Source organism: Tetrao urogallus, assembly GCF_951394365.1.
Source record: "Tetrao urogallus genome assembly, contig: scaffold_38, whole genome shotgun sequence".
Taxonomy (NCBI): domain Eukaryota; kingdom Metazoa; phylum Chordata; class Aves; order Galliformes; family Phasianidae; genus Tetrao; species Tetrao urogallus.
Genome location: NW_027638856.1, coordinates 45,910 through 63,550, shown reverse-complemented (window position 1 = coordinate 63,550; position 17,641 = coordinate 45,910).

The following is a 17,641-nucleotide window of genomic DNA, read 5'->3' as shown; positions in this document are numbered from 1 at the left end:
TCCCTACCACTGCCTTCTGCCCCCTGTTCTTTTCACTCTTCTTTTCCCCCTCAGTTTCCACCATTCATGCTCTTAATCTGTCTCCCCTCTTGTTCCTCCTTTCCTCGGTCATGTTGAGTTTGTCCTGCTGTGTCTCTTTACCTCTTGCTCGGTCTTTTCACTTTGCCTTTTTGCTTTTGCCTTCTTCCCTTACCTCACTTTCTGCTGCTCATGTCTATTCGTGCTGTTCCCATCTCCCTCTCCTTTCTTGTTTGCTTGCTGTCTTACCTTTGCTTTTATTTCCACGTGCCTGACACTATTTGCTTTTTCCCCCTTTCAGCCACACATTGCTTTCTTTAGTCTGCTTCTGTTTTGGTCTTTGCCTCAGTGCTGTCTGTGCTCCTTTCCAAACCTCTTTTCTTGCTTACTCTTCTCTATTTTTTACCTTGCTCATTCATTCTTTCTGCATCTTTTCTCCTTTTCCTCATATTTTCCTATGTCCTCTTGTTTGCCTTCTGTCCCTTTTCTCCTTCCCTGCACTTCTTGCTTCATGCCTGCCTTCCCCTTTCCTTCTTTGCTCCTTGCTTGCCTTTCCCTTGCTTCTTTCTGCTCTCCACCTTTCTTCGCTCCCTCACAATCATTTCTCTCCCTTCCCATTCACTCTCCCAGTCCATCCCTCCTTCATGCTCTTCCCTTTGTCCCTCTCCACACTCCTCTGCCCGCTGTGCTTCTTTCCTTTTTCTTTCCTCTTTCTCTTTTCTCTGCTCTCCTATCTCCTCCTCTGCTATTTCCCCTATGTCCTCTCTTTTCTCTCTCACTATCTCTCCATACTGCCTCTCCCTCTCCTGCCATTGCACAGGCTTCTCCCTCCTCTCTCTCACTTCCACAGCCCCCCTCCCTTGTACATGCAGTTCTCTCCATGCACATTCTCTTTTCCTCCCCTTTCCCTCCTCTCCTGCTCTCTGGTCTCTGCTGTTCCCTCTGACAGCTGTTCAGAGAGCTGTTTCTTGTTCCCTCACTCTTCCCTTCTGTTCACTCCATTTCCCTGCTATCACTCTTATTCCTTCTGTCCCCGTTTCTTTTTCCTTCTGTCCACCCGATGATGTTCAGATCTCTTCAGAGCTGTCTCTTCATGTCCCTTGGTCACTGAACATACTCAAATTTCAGAGAGTCATGTGTCCTCTGTACTCCACATTGGACCCCAAGGTGAGAGCTTTACAGTATCACCAAAGCTACGGTGTGAAAAATCCTGTGCTATTTTCCTGCATTCTGCTCAGTTTGAGTCTGTTGAGGAGGAGTGTCTGTAATGAGTGCAGCATCTTCCTCCAAAGTCAAAGAGCTATGGCTCCTAATTTCTTGCCTAAGTGAATAAATTTCTGTTTACTCGTGCTTTTGTGCTCCGTGGTATTAAAACTGTCTCATCATTTTCAGAAGTGCTAGCGTGTGGGTTTACAGATCCTGCAGTACTCCATTCTGCTTGCAAGAGAGTGTGTGGCCCTACAATCTTTATGTTGAGCATTGTTTTTAATTATTCAACTTCATGCAAATTCTTGATAACTCCAGCACTCCTGTAAACTTGCCAAAGGAAAAGAATGTGTGATACTGGGGCTGAATGGTGACATCACTGCATAATCCCAGGAGTGTGTCTCCTTGCTCCACAAGGAGTAATGAGGCTTGCAGAGGAGTCTACTGCACGTTGCACCAAAGAGAGGACTGAAGAAAGTTGGAAGCTGTATTCATCTCTCTTTTCAGTACTTTGGGAATTTCTTCCTCACAATTCAGAAATAGGAATATTCTGGATGAAGCACAGCACCACCTTTATTTCCTCCCCTCTTCTGGTTAGCAGGGGCTGTGTGGTGCTGCTGGGTTCTCAGTGGTTCACGTTCCTGCTGAGGCAGAAGTGTTGTCGTTCAGAAGGGCGCTTCCTGAAGGACAGGGCTGTATTTGTACATTTCCTCTCACATAGAGATGTCTGTAGATGTGAGCTGTATATTAGCTATTGTTCATGGTCTGCCTTGCTATTTTTCCTGTTTGTGTATTCGCACATTGCTGGAGATTTTGCTGGAATTTTAAATCACATGGCAAGAATTCGGACAGCAGCCTACGCTTACAATCAAGTTGAGGTTTTAAACTGTGTGTGTGTGTCAGGTTATTGTTGTTAAGTACTGTGAAAAGTAAATCAACCTTTTGAAAAACACTGTCAGGTCTGTTGCTTTAAGTGGTGTGATGAGGTTCTTTAAGAAAATACAGTTTATTTATGCTTGCTGCCCATTTACGTGAAACCACATGGCAGAAGGACTTTGAGTTCTTTTCTTCTTCTCTTACCAGTCTTACTTGGCACGTATACGTGGCAGGTCAGTGTGGTTGTTTCCTTCTGGTCCAGTGTTCTTTGCCAGCTGATAGGATTTTGCTTGCCAGATGCATGGGATGTGAGCAGCCAAAATTCTATCACAGTACTCTCTGACAGTTGGGGATTTGAGCTCAGAGCAAGTTCTTATAGTCCTTAACAGAGCTTCATGTTACAAAGCACGGTCAGTCTAGCAGGATTCAAGACATTCCAGCAGACTGCACGTAGCATCTTACTGCATTTCCCTCGTTTTTCTTGGGTTTCTTCCGTGAGATAATCTCAAGTAGCTGCTGGGTCTGATAGTTGTTCTGAAGAATTACTTGTTCTTCTAATAAGACAGGCATTAAAATTTTGTGCTTACCAATTCTCAGGTGGATAGGATGAATGAAACGATGTTCAGAACAAAGCAAAAAGGAATGAGTATTTTTCACATCTGTCTTTAGTAGATTGTGTTTGGAAAGTGCCTTGAAATCTAAGCTCAAAACAGCTTTGAGCTTTTATATTGAAATATTAGAATTAACTGTGGCAGATGTAAGATACAACCACAGGTGGATAAGCTTCCTTTGTAGTCACTGGAGAACAAGGATGTATGCTACTCATTTGTGGGTAGAATTAAAATGAGTTATTTTGGAAATGCTTGCGCTTTTGTCGTCAGTGTGCTGGTACTTATCCAGATTGTCTAATGCTCTGTCACACATGCTGTGGAAGTAATACATGAAAGACTATGGCAAATGAAAATGCTGTGATGTGGAACTCGGGAAATGCTCAGTGCATCGTTGTTCCAGCTGCCGACACTCAGTGCTCCGTTTCTGCTGTAGAGCTTTCAGCTGTGTCCAGTCAGTAGCGTGCAGGAGGTGCAGGGTGCATGGATGGTGACAGTGAGCCCAGATGGCTGATGGCAGCTCTGCTGGGCCACATCTGCTGATGTTTGCACGCTGTCACTGCTCCGCTCTGTTCCGTGTTACTGAAGGTGTCTCCCTGTTGTGCTGGCTGATGGTTGGAGGTCTTGGCTGAGCTTCCTTTCACTGACAATACAAATCCCAGAGTGCAGTGACAACCTACAAAGAATTACACTGGCTTACATTTCTGCATAACATCAGCTGAGCTCTGCTTGCTGAAGCAGTCGTCGTGCTTGTAGAGCTGCTCAAAAGTGACTTTCCCTTCTAGTCTGATGTGCAGCATGTGGGGAGCAGGAAACATTAAGTATAAAAAGTAAGAGAATTTTTGCTTATATTTGAGCAGAATTTTTTCTATTCTGGCTGCAGGTTTTTGTTTGTTTTTACCATCAGTTTTCAGTCTTTGTGCTGTGGCCAACAAAAATGGACTGCTTGCCTCAGGCAGCTGTGGATAGGACTGTACGTGGGCTGCTCTCCTTGTTTTTATCCAGGATTTTCCTATCTGCTTTTTTCACACTGTTTCTTAAAGTGCATAAGTTCTTCTCAAATGTTTGTTGTTTGTTGCGGTGGCAGGAGTGATTTGAGGAGGGAGCCCTTGTATTAGTTAAGCCACAAGATTAAAAATAGCTACTGTAATGGAAAAATGCAAGAAACTGACTCTGTCCTCTGTACCAAAGAGTGAGAATTAAATAATCTGTGCCCCTCTTCCTAGAAGTGCCTTGTGCCACTGTTCATTTGCCCTGTTGGACTGCTATATTCTAAACTGGTCAGTCTGGCTTCAGTTAAGTAACGCTTAAAGTCTCTGCATGGCCTGCCTGTCTGCAGCAGTCTTTGGGTGGAATGCCTGTTTACACCTTTAGCTGAGATGACAAAGAGCTGCTTGCTTACACAGGGGACAGGAAAGCCTGAAGGTGCACCTTAACAGAAAATCAAGCCAAAGATTTCCTCCTTGTTCCCTGCTTGTGTGACACTGATGTAAAATGCTCTCTTCAGAAGTGCTTTCTTCAGAAACGCTAAGTGGATTTGGGGAGAATACTTGCAGAAAATTGACTAACGTTCAGCTTCAAAATAATCAGGAGTTTTGTTTTGCTTGTTAGGAATTTCAGTTATTTGCTGATACCTTACTGCTTCACAGTCTGAACCTGTAACAAGAGCAGTCTGATTTGACTTTGCTGGTTTTCTTGAAGCTGAACACGTTAACACTTCCTAAGGATTAACCTGAGTAGAGCTTGATGGGGAACTCGAGGCACGGCAGCAGGCATGTGCAGCCCTGCGTGTGCGTACAGCGCTGTGCTGCACAGGAGCAGTGTGACAGAAGGCACATCGAGCAGAGCACTCAGTTTGTGTGACTCCATCTTAAAGGAGGGATGGAATTCATCATTGGCTGTCACAGCTTAAGTGGAGAAAGGGGGATTGGAGAATCAAATTAACTGTTGGAAAGGAGTGGCTGCTTTGTGTTGTAGAAATGTGAGGATTATATTGCAGTGCTGCCTAGAGTTCTGGTTAGCAATCTCTTTGACTGCAGCTCTGAAATAGACGTGGATATTTGTGCCATTGAAGTGCTTTCTTTCCTCTAAGGGAAGGCAGAGTCTGATCCAGTGAGGTTCAAAAGAAATGCAGTCCTTTATGAAGAATCAGTATGTGGGGAAATGAGCACATGCAAGGCGTGAACTGGGAAAGTGGGCATCTTTCAAGACTCTGGTCAATTTTTAGAAGGGATTTGTGGTCTTTATTAAAGGTTGGTTGGTGTCTAGCCATAAGAGTTGCTGTTCAGGCCTGGCCCAGAATCACACTGGATGAGAGTAGGGTGTATGGGAGAAACAAGGCACATTTATTCTTGCAAGACTAACGGGTGTTTTGTTAGAACTTGGAACTCTTACATCCGTAAGATACTTTGCATTCAGATTGACACTTGGAGTGCTGTGGAGTTTGTTTCTGGCTCAAACCTTTGGCTAGTATGTGGAAGACAAGTAACAAAGTACCAGCTGTTTCTCAGAGAGCACTGAGCAGAGATCTTGTAAACTGACACTGCAGGAAGACTAGAAAATGACACTAGTATAATAAAACTAATACAGTAACAGTTACCTTCAAATGCACCTGTTCAGTATCCCCAGTGAGAGGCAATGGGCGCAGTGGAGAGCAGCAGCACACAGGAGATGGAAGAGCAGAACTGCTGCAGTTTGAGGTCTGTTGGCAGCACTCTCAGTGACCTCCCGACGTGCGTTCTCCACCTCAAGCAGTGATGGCACGGAGGCGTTCCTCACTGATCCGTGTGCATTTGTCTGAAGTGTCTCCTTAATGTTGTGGTCAAATATGAGAACAGTGCAGAGAATTTCTGAATTCCTGTGGAGGCATTCGTAGGGCTGCCTGCGGAGCTTTGTAGCTTTGTTTAAAACTACAAAATGTGTGGTTCCGTCTGCCAGATATTCCGTATCAATGGGAAATGTGCTTTTCCAACAGGAGTGCTTTTCCTTTCGTGGTTTCGGCTGCGTATTTTTTCGATGTCTAGACATCGAACTGGTTCTGTTAGAACATGGAATTAGTATATCTAATTTACACGCCTCTCTTTCTGCTCTTCTTCAGATATGAAGAGGAATTAACTGCTGCAGAGACATTTCAGTAAGGAGAAGTTGATGCTTTAGATGCGCCCTGCTGCCTGCTTTTATTTTCACTCTGAAGCGCAGAGGGGTTGCCGGGTGTTCATTACTGGCCAGTCTAGCTGCCGGGATGTTGGGCCAGGTGCATGACCTGCTGCAGCCATCTTTCTCTGCTCTGCTAGTGGCTCTTCTGCAGTGACAGAATCCAGCTGCAGTAACTGGATTCCCGACTTCTGGAGTCCGCTCCCCCATTTTGATCCCCAGTATTCCCCACTTGGACCCCCTTTATGTCCCATACCAGCCCTCCCCCCCCCCCCCCCCCCCCCCCCAGGAACACCAGCTCTGCCCTCCCTCCATCCCCCAGACCCCTTTTCCACTCATGGAAGCCTCACTCTCCTTTTCTCCTCCCCCCTACAGCCCCCCCCACTCTCTGCCCCCAGACCCCCTTTACACCCCACAGAAGCTCTTCACAACTCCCCATTTTCCCCTTCCGCCCCTCCCGCCATCACCAGACTCACTTTCCACCCCACAGAAGCCCCACTCACACCTTCCCCCCTAGATTCCACACAACCCCCTTTCCAGTCCACAGAAGCCCTACTGAACCCTTTCTCCCCTCACAATTTCCCTCATCCCCCCTTGGAATCATGCAGAAGGATCTGTGTGAGACATCGTACAGACGTTCAGGGGCATCCAGGGGGTTCTGGACTCATGCAGAAGAGTCTGGAGATGTCCCAGAGGGGTCTTGGGGTGTCCCAGGAGCCCCAAGTTGGTCCCGTGGCACCCTGGAAGGATCTGGAAGTTGCCACTGTGGGCCCAGGAGCTCTGAGGAGGCCCCGGGCTGATGTGGGGATGTCCCAGTAGGGTCTGGTAGGGTCCAGGGAGTCCTCATGTGGGTCTGAGTGGTCCTGGAGTCATCCAGAAGGGTCTGTGGATGTCCCAGAGGGGTCTTGGGGTGTCCAGGGGGTGCTCATGTGAGTCTGGGGGTCTGGCCACCCCTCTCACCATCTGCTGTAACATGATCACAGCACTCTCATCAGTGGTTTGGACTCTCACACTTTGTCAATTGTGTCACCGAGAAATCATAAGAATTGGAATCGTTGGGGTTGGTTAATATGGACTATTATTTGTACTCTAAAGAACCCATTCTTTGTTCAGTGTATTACATTTAGTTTAGCTCCTTTTAGGATTGGTTTTGATCCGTGCTTATTTTCCTATGAATACAGAAGGTGGAGATGTGGGATAAAGAAAGTTGTTATCTTGCTAATGAGTAAAAAGGCTCAGCAGTAACTTGAGCCAGACGTAAAAGGAGGGCATGGGGGGTACAAGTGACTCTAGGGGTCAGAAAAGGGAGTCAGGACGGGGAGAAGTAAGGGAAGACGGGACACTGGGGGGCAAACTGAGAGGAGTGGGGGATGGTAGGAGACTCTGCAGATCAGAATGGGGAAATTGGAGTGGGGGGACTTAGGGGGATGGGGAATTCTGGGTGTCAGAGGGGACTGGGGGGGAGATGAATGTAGGGGACAAAATGGGAAGACTTGTGGGGGCGCGGGAAAGGGGACACAAGGGATGGGGGTGGGGGACCGAGGAAGTAACAGGGGGGAGGGGTCAGACAGGGGACCCTGGGAATCAGAATGGGCAATAGGGGCAGACGCTGACGGAGGAACTGAGGGGACGGGTGGAAGAGGACTCCATCACTGAGAATGGGGGAGTTGGAGGTGGGGGATGGGGGGGAGGGTAACCCCGGGGTCAGACTGAGGTACTCAAGGGGTTGTGGGCCACCCGTGGAGGGGATGGGGGGAAGGCAGTAAAATACCCTGGAATGAGGGGGTGGGGGGGAGGGCGGGCACAGGGCCTGAAGGCTGAGTGGGGCTCGAGGGGCTGTAGGGGGGGAATGCTGGGTTAAAGCCTGCTGTCTGGGCAGGGCACCCTGCAGGATTCGTAGTTGGGTTGCCGGCTGGCCTGGGTGATCCTGCCTGGGCAGCAGTATCCCGGCTGGCCGGGGGTGCCCTGCCAGGCCAACATCTGGCTGGCCAGCCAAAGTGGGGAGCCGTGCCTGGCCAAAAGCTGTCCTGCCAACTGACTCGTCTAGCTTTGCCAGGCCAGAAGATTCCCAGCCAGCCGGGGGGACCTCGCCAAGCCAGAAGGCAGCAGGCCGGCCGGCCTGTGGGTCCCTGCCTCCAAAAAGCCGGCTGGTCAGACAGGGGGGCCCTGCTGGGCCAAAAGATGTCAGGCTGACTGTCCCGGGTAGCCCTGCCTTGCAGAAGTCTCCCAGCTGGCCGGGAGGTCATACTAGGCCAAAAGCTAGGGTCCCAGCATGGCCAACAGCCAGCCAGCCAGCAGCTTGGGAGGGCCTTGCCGGGCCAAAGGCTGGCCAGCCGGCCCAGCGGGCGCTGCCAGGCCAAACGATGGCCATCCGGCTGGCCGGGAGGGCCCTGTGAGGTTTCAAGCCGGCTGGCCCTTGAGGCCCTGCCAGGCCAGAAGTCTCCCGGCCGGCCGGGGGGCTCCGCCAGGCCAAAAGCTGGCTGGCATGAGCAGGGGGACTGTGGCAGGTCAAGAGCCGATAAGCTTGTGATCCAGACAAGTCCAAAGAGGCGCTGCATTTCCTGTGGCACCAAGTAAAGCATCGTGTGACGCTCTGATGCCCTCTCCCAATTCTTTCTCCCTCCAGCGGCATAAAAAGAGCTGGCATAAAAAGACGCAATGACACCGTCACAGGTATTCTGGAGATGTTTAAAGGAGGAGGCTTTATTGATGGTTTTGCCCCTCTACATTTCACTCTAGATCTCCTTGTTTGGCCTGGAGAAGGGAAGGCTGCGCGGTGACCTCATTGCAGCCTTCCAGTCCATGAAGGGAGCCTCCAAACAGGAGGGGAGTGGACTCTTTGATGGTGTAGCTAAGGTCAGGCCAAGAGGAAGTGGTGTTGAGTTGAAGATGGGATGTCAGGTTGGACTGTTGTTTACAGAGAGAGTGGTGAGATGGTGGAACCGGATGCCCAGAGAGGCTGTGGATGCCCCGTCCCTGGAGGTGTTCAAGGCCAGGTTGGATGGGGCCCTGGGCAGCCTGGTTTACTATGAGCGGTGATGCGGATGGGATTCATGCCTCTGTTGTGCAGCCTCCAGTCTGTCTGTCGTGTGCACCCCGGGCCTGAACCAGTGTGGGTAGGGTGTGTCCTTCCTGCGGGGTGGGGTTTTGGTCCTCGGAGGCTGACCCTCGGGAGACCCCGTTTCTTCTTTGATGGGTGGCAGCGATCCAGGTCGCTTGACGGCAGACTCCTCAGGCAGGCTGGACTCACCACGCAGTGGTGATGGTGCCATCTGCTTGAGTGCTTTCTGCACTCGCATGATCTTCCTTGCCTTCTTCCTGAGGAGTTTCACGGAGTCGCATGCCAGAGGGAGCCTGGATGGTCTGCCTTGAGGCTGCGCAGACTCAGCCCTTGAGGAAGCTTGGGAAGCTCTTCTGGAAGGCGGTCTTGGCCTCAAGGACATGTGATGGGGTGAGGCCTTGGCTGCCTGCAGTAATCGCGCCGCACCCTTATGCTGGTCTTTTTCAGCCCCCTGTTGCTCCTCAAGGAAGCTGACACGTTTGGTTCCCGGTGCTCGGCGCAGGTCTTGTTGGCTTGATGTGCCCGCCTCCCCCTGCAGCTGGCAGGTCACCGGCTGCTCTTGGGCTTCAGGCACTGTCCGGATCGCTGGCAGCAGACTGAAAGGACAGAGCGGGAGGGGTCCGCGTGAGTGGCTGATGGCTTTGGGGCTGCATGCTGCAAGCCTGAGCCAGGAGCCTTGGCTGCCACGCAGCCCTCCCCACAGACTGCTCACCGGCTGCCCCGTGGCTCCTGAGATGCACAGAGGGGCAGCCCTGTGAGCTGGGGGGCTCCTGGCGTCCCCATCCCAGCACGGCGGGTGCTGTGTTCAGCACTGTTGGGCGGCCGCAAACAGGGACCCTTTGGGGCTAGGGAATGGGCTCTCGTTGGGTCACCCCTGTGCACATGGCAGCCCGGAGCCCTCAGCCTCACCTGAACCTCGAGCTCTCCTTCCGCAGTAAGCTCCTTATCCGTTTGAGTTCTCCTCCATCAACGCTGTCTGAGCTCAACCGTTTGATGAAGGTTGGACGGTCAGCAAATCTCACTGCAGTGGGGAAGGCAGAGGAGATGCACCGTCAGCCCTTTGGCTCACTCACCAGGGGTGCTCAGGCCTGCTCCCAGAACAGCCGAGAGGGCCGCTCTGCTCCCCCCGCTGCTGCCATCTGCACCGCCCTCGGACCCTCCCTGACAGCATCCCTGGCCCCACTCCTCCTCTCTGCAATTCAGCTCTGTTTTGGGACTGCATTAGTGGCGTTGGCTTTGGGAAAGAGGAGCTGGGTGGTGATGATGAGGTGGCAGGGTGACTTTTGGGGACCGTATCCTTCCGCTGGGGAGGGCAGGGCCTAAGATCCGCACATCCTCCAGACAGTGCCAGGGAGGAGGGCACGTCACTCCCAGCGCCTTAGTGAGGGAGAGGCCGACAGTTCCTCATGGGAAGAGGCCATGCTGAGCTGGCGTGAAGCTTTGACACAAGTCAGAGACCGTGGCTGATGGTCAGCAGGGGATTTCCCATCTCAAGTATGTTGCCCGTGCCACGGGAAGGAACCGGCAGCTGCTTTACCTTTCTTGCCCTGGTCCAGAGGTGGCAAAGTGCCTTCTTTCTTTGTTGTCTCCTGACTAGAGAGGCTTCCTGAGGACTTGCGGTATACTGCGGGTGGCAGTTTGGGTACAAGCTCCATTTGAAACCTGCGGGACAGGAGAAGACAGCGAGCGGTGTGACGCAGTGCTCCAGCAATCCCTGTTGTTCTCTCTGACTGTCTGCTCACAGGCACATTTTCATGCTGCATTAAGCACACTACTTTCTAAAGCCTTTTGCAGGGTCAGTCGGGATAGGTGAAGGGGAAACAGTTTCAAACGGCAGGAGGGAAGCTTTAGATTGGATATAAGGCAGAGATTTTTGACAGAAGGGTGGCGAGGCACCGGAGCATCTTTCCCAGAGAGGTGGTGGGTGCCCGGACGGGCTTTCAAGGTGGGGCTGGACCAGGCTCAGAGCAACCTCCTCTGGGGGTAGGTGTCCCTGTTCCCTGCGGGGGAGTGGGACGAGGTGCCCTTTCGGGGTTCCTTCCAGCTCACATCGCTCTGTGATTCCGTGACACACGCTCACGGGCAGGACCGTCAACGGACACAGGGAACAAGAGCTACGGCACGAGAGCTGAGCAGCTGCATGAAGCAGCAGCTACAGCCGCCAACATACTCACATGGGAAAGACGACAACGCAGCCAGAGAGCGCCAGGGAGGACACCGGTGCCACCCGGGACACCACCACGTCCAGCAGCCAGGGGGCCTGCAGGGGAGAAATGGGGAGGATGTGGGACGTCCTCGTCACGGCTGAGGCACAGGGGGCACGAGGAGCCCAAGGCAGGGAGAGCTGGCAGCAGCTCAGCACTCGCACGGCCCGAGCAGCCGGCAGCTCCTGGTGGGCCACAGCGGGCACAGCAAGGGTCACGGCAGTGCCTGGGCCACGGAGAAACTGCAGCTCACCTTGAAAGCAGCTCTTCTGAATTTCTCTTTCCCTGACAGCTTCTCCAGGAAGTCAAAGAAGTATTTCATTTGGAAGGTCAGTCCATCAATGAGGAGCACGCCGACGTCCTTTAGGACAATGGCAACGTTCTCCCCATTCTGCAGGCAGCCGGAGAGCAGGGACATGGTGCTTTGGATGCCTGTCCTGAGTGTCTCCCAGTTCAGAGAGGCAGCTGCGGCCGCCTTGCTGTATTTCATGGGCTCCACCTTCCTAAGGACTGAAAAATGCAAGGGGCAGAGTTGATGATAGGGTTGGTTTTCCACAGGTGCTTCCCTAGAAGTGCTTCTGGTGGACATCCGCCAGAACGGCCCCATGTTTGGACGGGCTCCTCAGAGGGGGAGGTTTGCCTTTGAGAATGGAGGCGGTGGCCGTTTGCCCTGTCCACGAAGCCAGCAAAAGTTTAATCCCGCCTCCTACCTGGCAGGGACTCCTTGTGGGGCTTGAGGTGGTGCGTGGCTATGAGGTTTGAAGCCAGGTTAAACACGGGCCACTGCAGAGTCACGGTCCCTTCGTCAGTCCGGACCTCTTTGGGGACAGTGTCAAAGGTGCCGAAGGTGGGAATCCAGACCCCAGAGTGCTGAGCCCTCTCTGCTTTCTCTCTCTTCTCTCCTTTGCTCTCAGTGTGCTAGGACTCGCTCTCCTTCAGCGGCCGTTGCCTGCGTTGGTCTTCAAGCAGGCGATACGGAAACAAGCACTGTTCCAAAGTGCTCTGCCCGGAACGTTGATGACCTGTTGTCAGGAAGTTGCTCAGTTTTGCATGTTGTAGAAACAGAATTGCTGAATTCTGTGACTAAGTCTTTCCTGCAAACCTGCAGTAGCTGTTAAATGTCCCAAGCAATGTGGGAATAGTGTTAGGGATTAGCATCATAGAATCACAGAATCGCAAGGTTGGAAACGACCTGCAAGATCATCCAGTCCAACCACCCTCCCATTCCCAGTACCACAAACATAGCAAACATCTTGTAGGGTTGTTCTGTGAGGATAAGCAACTGCCAGCGCAAGAGCACAGATTGAACAAGCGTCAAAGAAGCCAGGGCCTCTACACAAGGCCGGACTGTGTGACTCGGTGAGAAGGTTGGGGTGTGACAGGCAGGCATCGAGATGCTCCCCTTTGTCCTCCTTCCGAGCTTGTCTCTATGCAAGGGAGGCCAGGCAGATATCCAGAAACAAGGACCAAGTGTGGAGGGAGGGTCAGAAGTTCATTAATGAATTGGAAGTTTACGCTTAGCCAGCAGAGATCTCTGTTTGTCCAGTGTTTGACCTCACGGTCTCTTGCTGATGGGAAGAGAGCAGATGTTTAGGGGGCATGGAAAATCCTGTGTCGATCACCATCAGAGAAGAGATTTAAACAGGAGAGAGTTATCATAACCTAGTATGGATCGTTCAGTGCAGAGATGGAGGGACATCATGGCTGATCTGTACAGGGACAGTCTGGGGCGTACCTGGCAGTGTGCAAGTCAGAACAGATGGGGGTTTCTGTTGGTTTGTTGGTTGGTTTGTTTTGAGGCTGTAGGTGTGAAAGATGTTATGTAATGTCCATGAGGAAGTTTGTCCACACAGTGGAAGAGCAAACCTCATTAGGAGACGCCTGGGATGAATGCTGACTGCAACGTGCTGCCTGAATTTGCCTTTAACAGCGGAGAAAACATCCATAAATAAATAGACTTGTTCAATGTACTTTGGGCTCTTCCTCTTTAAGTGCACTCCTGGTAGCTCTCCAGTTATCTGTACAGGTTCTGAAGGCTTGAGGAAGATGTCAGGACGGCGCAAGGCACTTGAGGGCTCTCTGGGTTGTGCTGGTCTCCTTGGGGTATCTGGTGCTGAGTCCATAGCCCAGAAGCACGTTTAGCATCTGTCCACAGAGTGAAGGTTCTTGTCAAGGCAGTTATTTCAGCCTTCTGAGTGGAAGTCCCCACAGGTAATGGCTCGGTGTCATGCACCTTGTCAGCAGCAGTTACTGCATGTGCTGCCTTACAGTTTCCTTGTCTCACAAAACTGCTTCCGTCCATGAAGCCGGGAATCCTCAGCGTCGCCCAACGGTTCCTCCTGTAGCTCTGAGCAGCTGGCACAGAGTCTCCGTGCAGTCGCACACTGCTGGCTTGGAGGCAGCCCTCCGCTGGTGTTCTGGGTGTTCAGCAAATTGCTTCCCTCTCTTGGATCAGTTGTGCTTTCTGTTGAGAAACTCGATAGCCATTAAATCAAGAAATTCAGCAAACTCACATCCATTGCACACCGTCCTCCTTTGTCACTGTGGCATCCACGTACTGCAGTAAAGTTGCACCGTGGCATAGAGGAACCCAAATCTCAGGCTCACAAGCTGACCGGTTCTCAGAAATCATCGGGCTGCTCTCACAACCCTGGCAAACGCTGTCCAGGTTAACTGACTTTTATTCTGGTCAGCGTTCCCTGACCTCGGTCCGTGCACGAAGGTACCAACACCCGTGCCTGCCTGCCCCTTGGCTTTCACAGAGCCCGTCCTTATGTAACAGTCTCGGTTTCTGATCGGGTGTCCCAAGGAGTCAGCCCACCGCCCAGGCAGGACCGCTGCAATCAGCGGGGTGCCCCTGATGTGCGGAATCAAACTCTCTAGCCCACGTAAGGTGAAAAGAGCAGATACGTTTTATCTCAGCGCTGCGCCTCACGCCGGGTGCCGGGGGGATCGCTCCTCCTAGCTTGCACGCCACAGAGTGGGGTCTCGATCCATTCCTTAGCCAGGCCATACCTATTCAGTAGGATTTCCCAAGACCCACAGACATATTCAGTACTTTCCCGGGAATTCATTTACATGCTGTCCCCCCTCCCCAGGGCACGCGCTGTAGCTTCCATTGGATGAAGGCTCGACCTCTTCCTCCCCATTCAGTGGTCGTTTGGGATGAAGTCAGTCGTCTACCTCGCCGACCTTTGGCCCAGTTTTGGTAACTCTAAATGCAGCAGTTGCTTTGATTTACTGTTCGTTTGTCACAGTGATGATCTTTGTAGCATCATCCAGGGCACTGCCTGCTCTGCTCAATATGAGGAGTTGGACTCCATGCACACAACCAGGGGTTGCATCCAAGATTGAGTTGGGGGTTAAAATGATACAGTTTGACCTCATGTCAGAGGCCCCTTCAGTTGCTCTTTTGCTGAGGGCCTCTTGGCAAAACAGTATCATAGAATCACAGAATCACCGAGGTTGGAAAAGACCTCAAAGCTCATCCAGTCCAACCGTTCACCCATTCCCAACAGCTCCCACTAAACCACGTCCCTCAACACAACATCCAGCCTTTCCTTCAACACCCCCAGGGTCGGTGACTCCACCACCTCCCTTGGCAGTCCATTCCAGTGCCTGACCACCCTTTCTGAAAAGTAATACTTCCTAATGTCCTAATAGAATAGTCTATAATACAAAAGTTACAATATTTGTACTTATTATTTCATCTTATCTACTAAGTGTGCCTAAGCATGGAAGGATTACCTATAGGACAAGTGATAGGGATTAGTAAAGAGCTCCTTCATTGGAATGAAGAGAATCCCCAGAAGAATCGTTAGTACCAACAAATGACACTGGATGGCAGCAGAGACCATAAAATTCTCATCTTGCTGGTTCTAACTGCAGGAACAGCATTTCATTCCCGCAGTAAGTCCGATTCTTTATAGATCTATTTAAAGAGATGGTAGGCCTGTTGGATTCACTCAGTTTCAGTCAGCTGTCCCAGTTCTGTTCCCTCCCAGCACCTTGGGTCCTTCTCTGAGAACGGCCTTGGCTCTGTAGAACGCTGCTTATCAGCCACCATAAACATCCTTGTGTTATCAACATTGTTTTTCTCCTTGAATCAAAAGGACAGCATCATACCAGAAACTCTGAAAACAGCAGTTCTATCCCAGCTGAAACTAAGACATTTGCCGACATAAAGAATGATGAAGGACATCAAAAAGCAGAAGGAGCGAGGGTTTTTTTTGCATCCTTCAGCAAGGTGGATCACACTGCTCCCTGTGAGCAGCAATCTGTCTTGCAGTTCAGAAATACTTGGTAACCTTTCTGGAGACTGCAGCTCTCTGTAGATTTTTGTTCTGAAATTTCTCAGTCAAAGTCCTCCTCCACAGGGCCTGTTCAGTCAGGAGTGAGCAAAAGGCTGAACACCACAATCAAGCAAGCTCCTCGTGTTTCTCACCTTGTGAATTCAGCATCACTGCAACTTGAGCTGTGCGTTGGACAGAAACCTTCCAGTGCTGCCGGGATAAAAAGGGTGCAGAATTGGCTTCAGGATATTTCACAGGCAAAAGAATTCACAGAATCTGATTCAAAATCCCGAAGTATCAAATAAGCAGGACAAAAAAATGGCTTCTAAACAAACGATTAAAATGAGATCTTAATGGACGGGTAAAAAGGAGGCAAATAATCTCATGTTCACTGTCAGCATCTGTTTAAAGTGACTAATTGTTGCTGTTAGCAATGCTTTGGTGTTTTTCTTGTTGTTTTTGTGAAATGAAGCCATATATTGCATGTATATAAACAAAATCCACTAATACCTTATTAACTATATTAACTGACGTGAAGAAGTATTTTGGTATGATATTAAAGCTTATTTATACAGCTTTTCTTTGATTGCCAAATGTTTTGTTTTGGTTTTTAAAACAAAATTGAATCTGTCATTAAAAAAATCAATTCTTAATCACGTGCCTTATGTCAAGGCTCATTTGTTACATTCCCATCCCTCTCGCTCACCAATAAAGGAGCAAAATTCTTCTTTTTGATAAATTGGGAAAAAGGGAATCTGAATGGTTTTAGTGTAAATGCAAATGAACTTTTTGGAGTGGGATGAATATGGGAACTCATATGTCATGAATTAGAGTGACAGACCAGGAGAAAGGTGTATATTTCACATATTATTTGTCCTGATTACGTTATACTCTGCTCAGCTTGTAAAGAGATGTATCAAGGGGAGTGGTGTTACTCGTGTCTGAAGTGTGGACAGCAGTGGTGGAACAAGTTTTGGGGATTGTTTTGGGGAAACTTCAGGGTAAAAGGAGTAATTAGTGGAAATGTTAATAAACTAATAAGACAACAAAATAGTGCTATGGAAGGGTCGCAAGGGAAAGAAATACCAGCAAAACAATCAAACAAACAAACAAACCCCTCTCAGGTGTGTGTTGGCACATTGGAAGGATGCTGCAGGAGGGCCAGGGATCCACTGAGAGATGGGGGGGCTGGAAGAGCCCAGAGAGGGCTCTGCCCCATTGGAATGAAAGGAATGTGTAAATTACTGAGAAAGGGGGAACAATTTCTGGTTGCAAAGATGAAGGATGGGAATTTGGGGAGCAGATCTATTGCTTAAATTACAGCTGGGGGAGCAGGATAAAGAAGTTTATCTCTCGGTGGATACGGGTGCCTCTTACTGCCTGTGGATGATTTTGTAACAACAGAAGGAGCCAGTGCCCAATAAATGAATGAATGAATGAATGAATGAATGAATGAATGAATGAATGAATGGCTTGCTTTTTGGGATTAATTGAATATAGACTGAGAAAACAAGTAGGAATACATAAATTGTTGTACATGCCAGGTTACTCTGGCAAGAAATTAAATACAACTGAAGCTAAGGATCAAACAGTATTAACTGATTGAGAATTCTAAGTCTGCCCTTAACACAAACAGGGGAAAACAAGGCTGTAGCCCCAGAAGTTACAGAGATCTTGAATAAGATACGCTTAGGAGTGTGGGTATCAGGGATACCTGGCAGAGCCAAAAATGCAGCCCTGAGCAGAAGTGAAGTTAAAAGCAGGAGTGAGCCCAGGCAGGGTAAAGCAGAGCCCTTTGAGGATATGTGACTGTAGAAGGATCAAAGATAATTTTTGAAGTTTGGATTACTAATTGAATATGAATGCAAATACAGTACTGCAAAGCTGCCAAACTAACTAACTAACTAAATAAATAAAAATGGAAAAGAAGTGCTATAGTTTGGAACAAGATTTGAGGGTAAGCAATAGAACAGTTGCATGTATTCACTAAGTGGTGAACAATCCATACTTCATTAACCATGTTAAGGAATGAGTAAGTGGAGTTTACCTTCTGGACTTGAAGGATGTCTTTTCCTTTGCACTCAGGGCTCCTTACTATTCTCCTGCCTGTTCTGCAAAACCATCCAACAAAACAAGTTATGAAGAAAGAGGCGGGGAGAAGAAAAATAGAATGACATTCTCTGTGACAAATAATATTTTATGTGTTAGGATTTTTAAGCACTG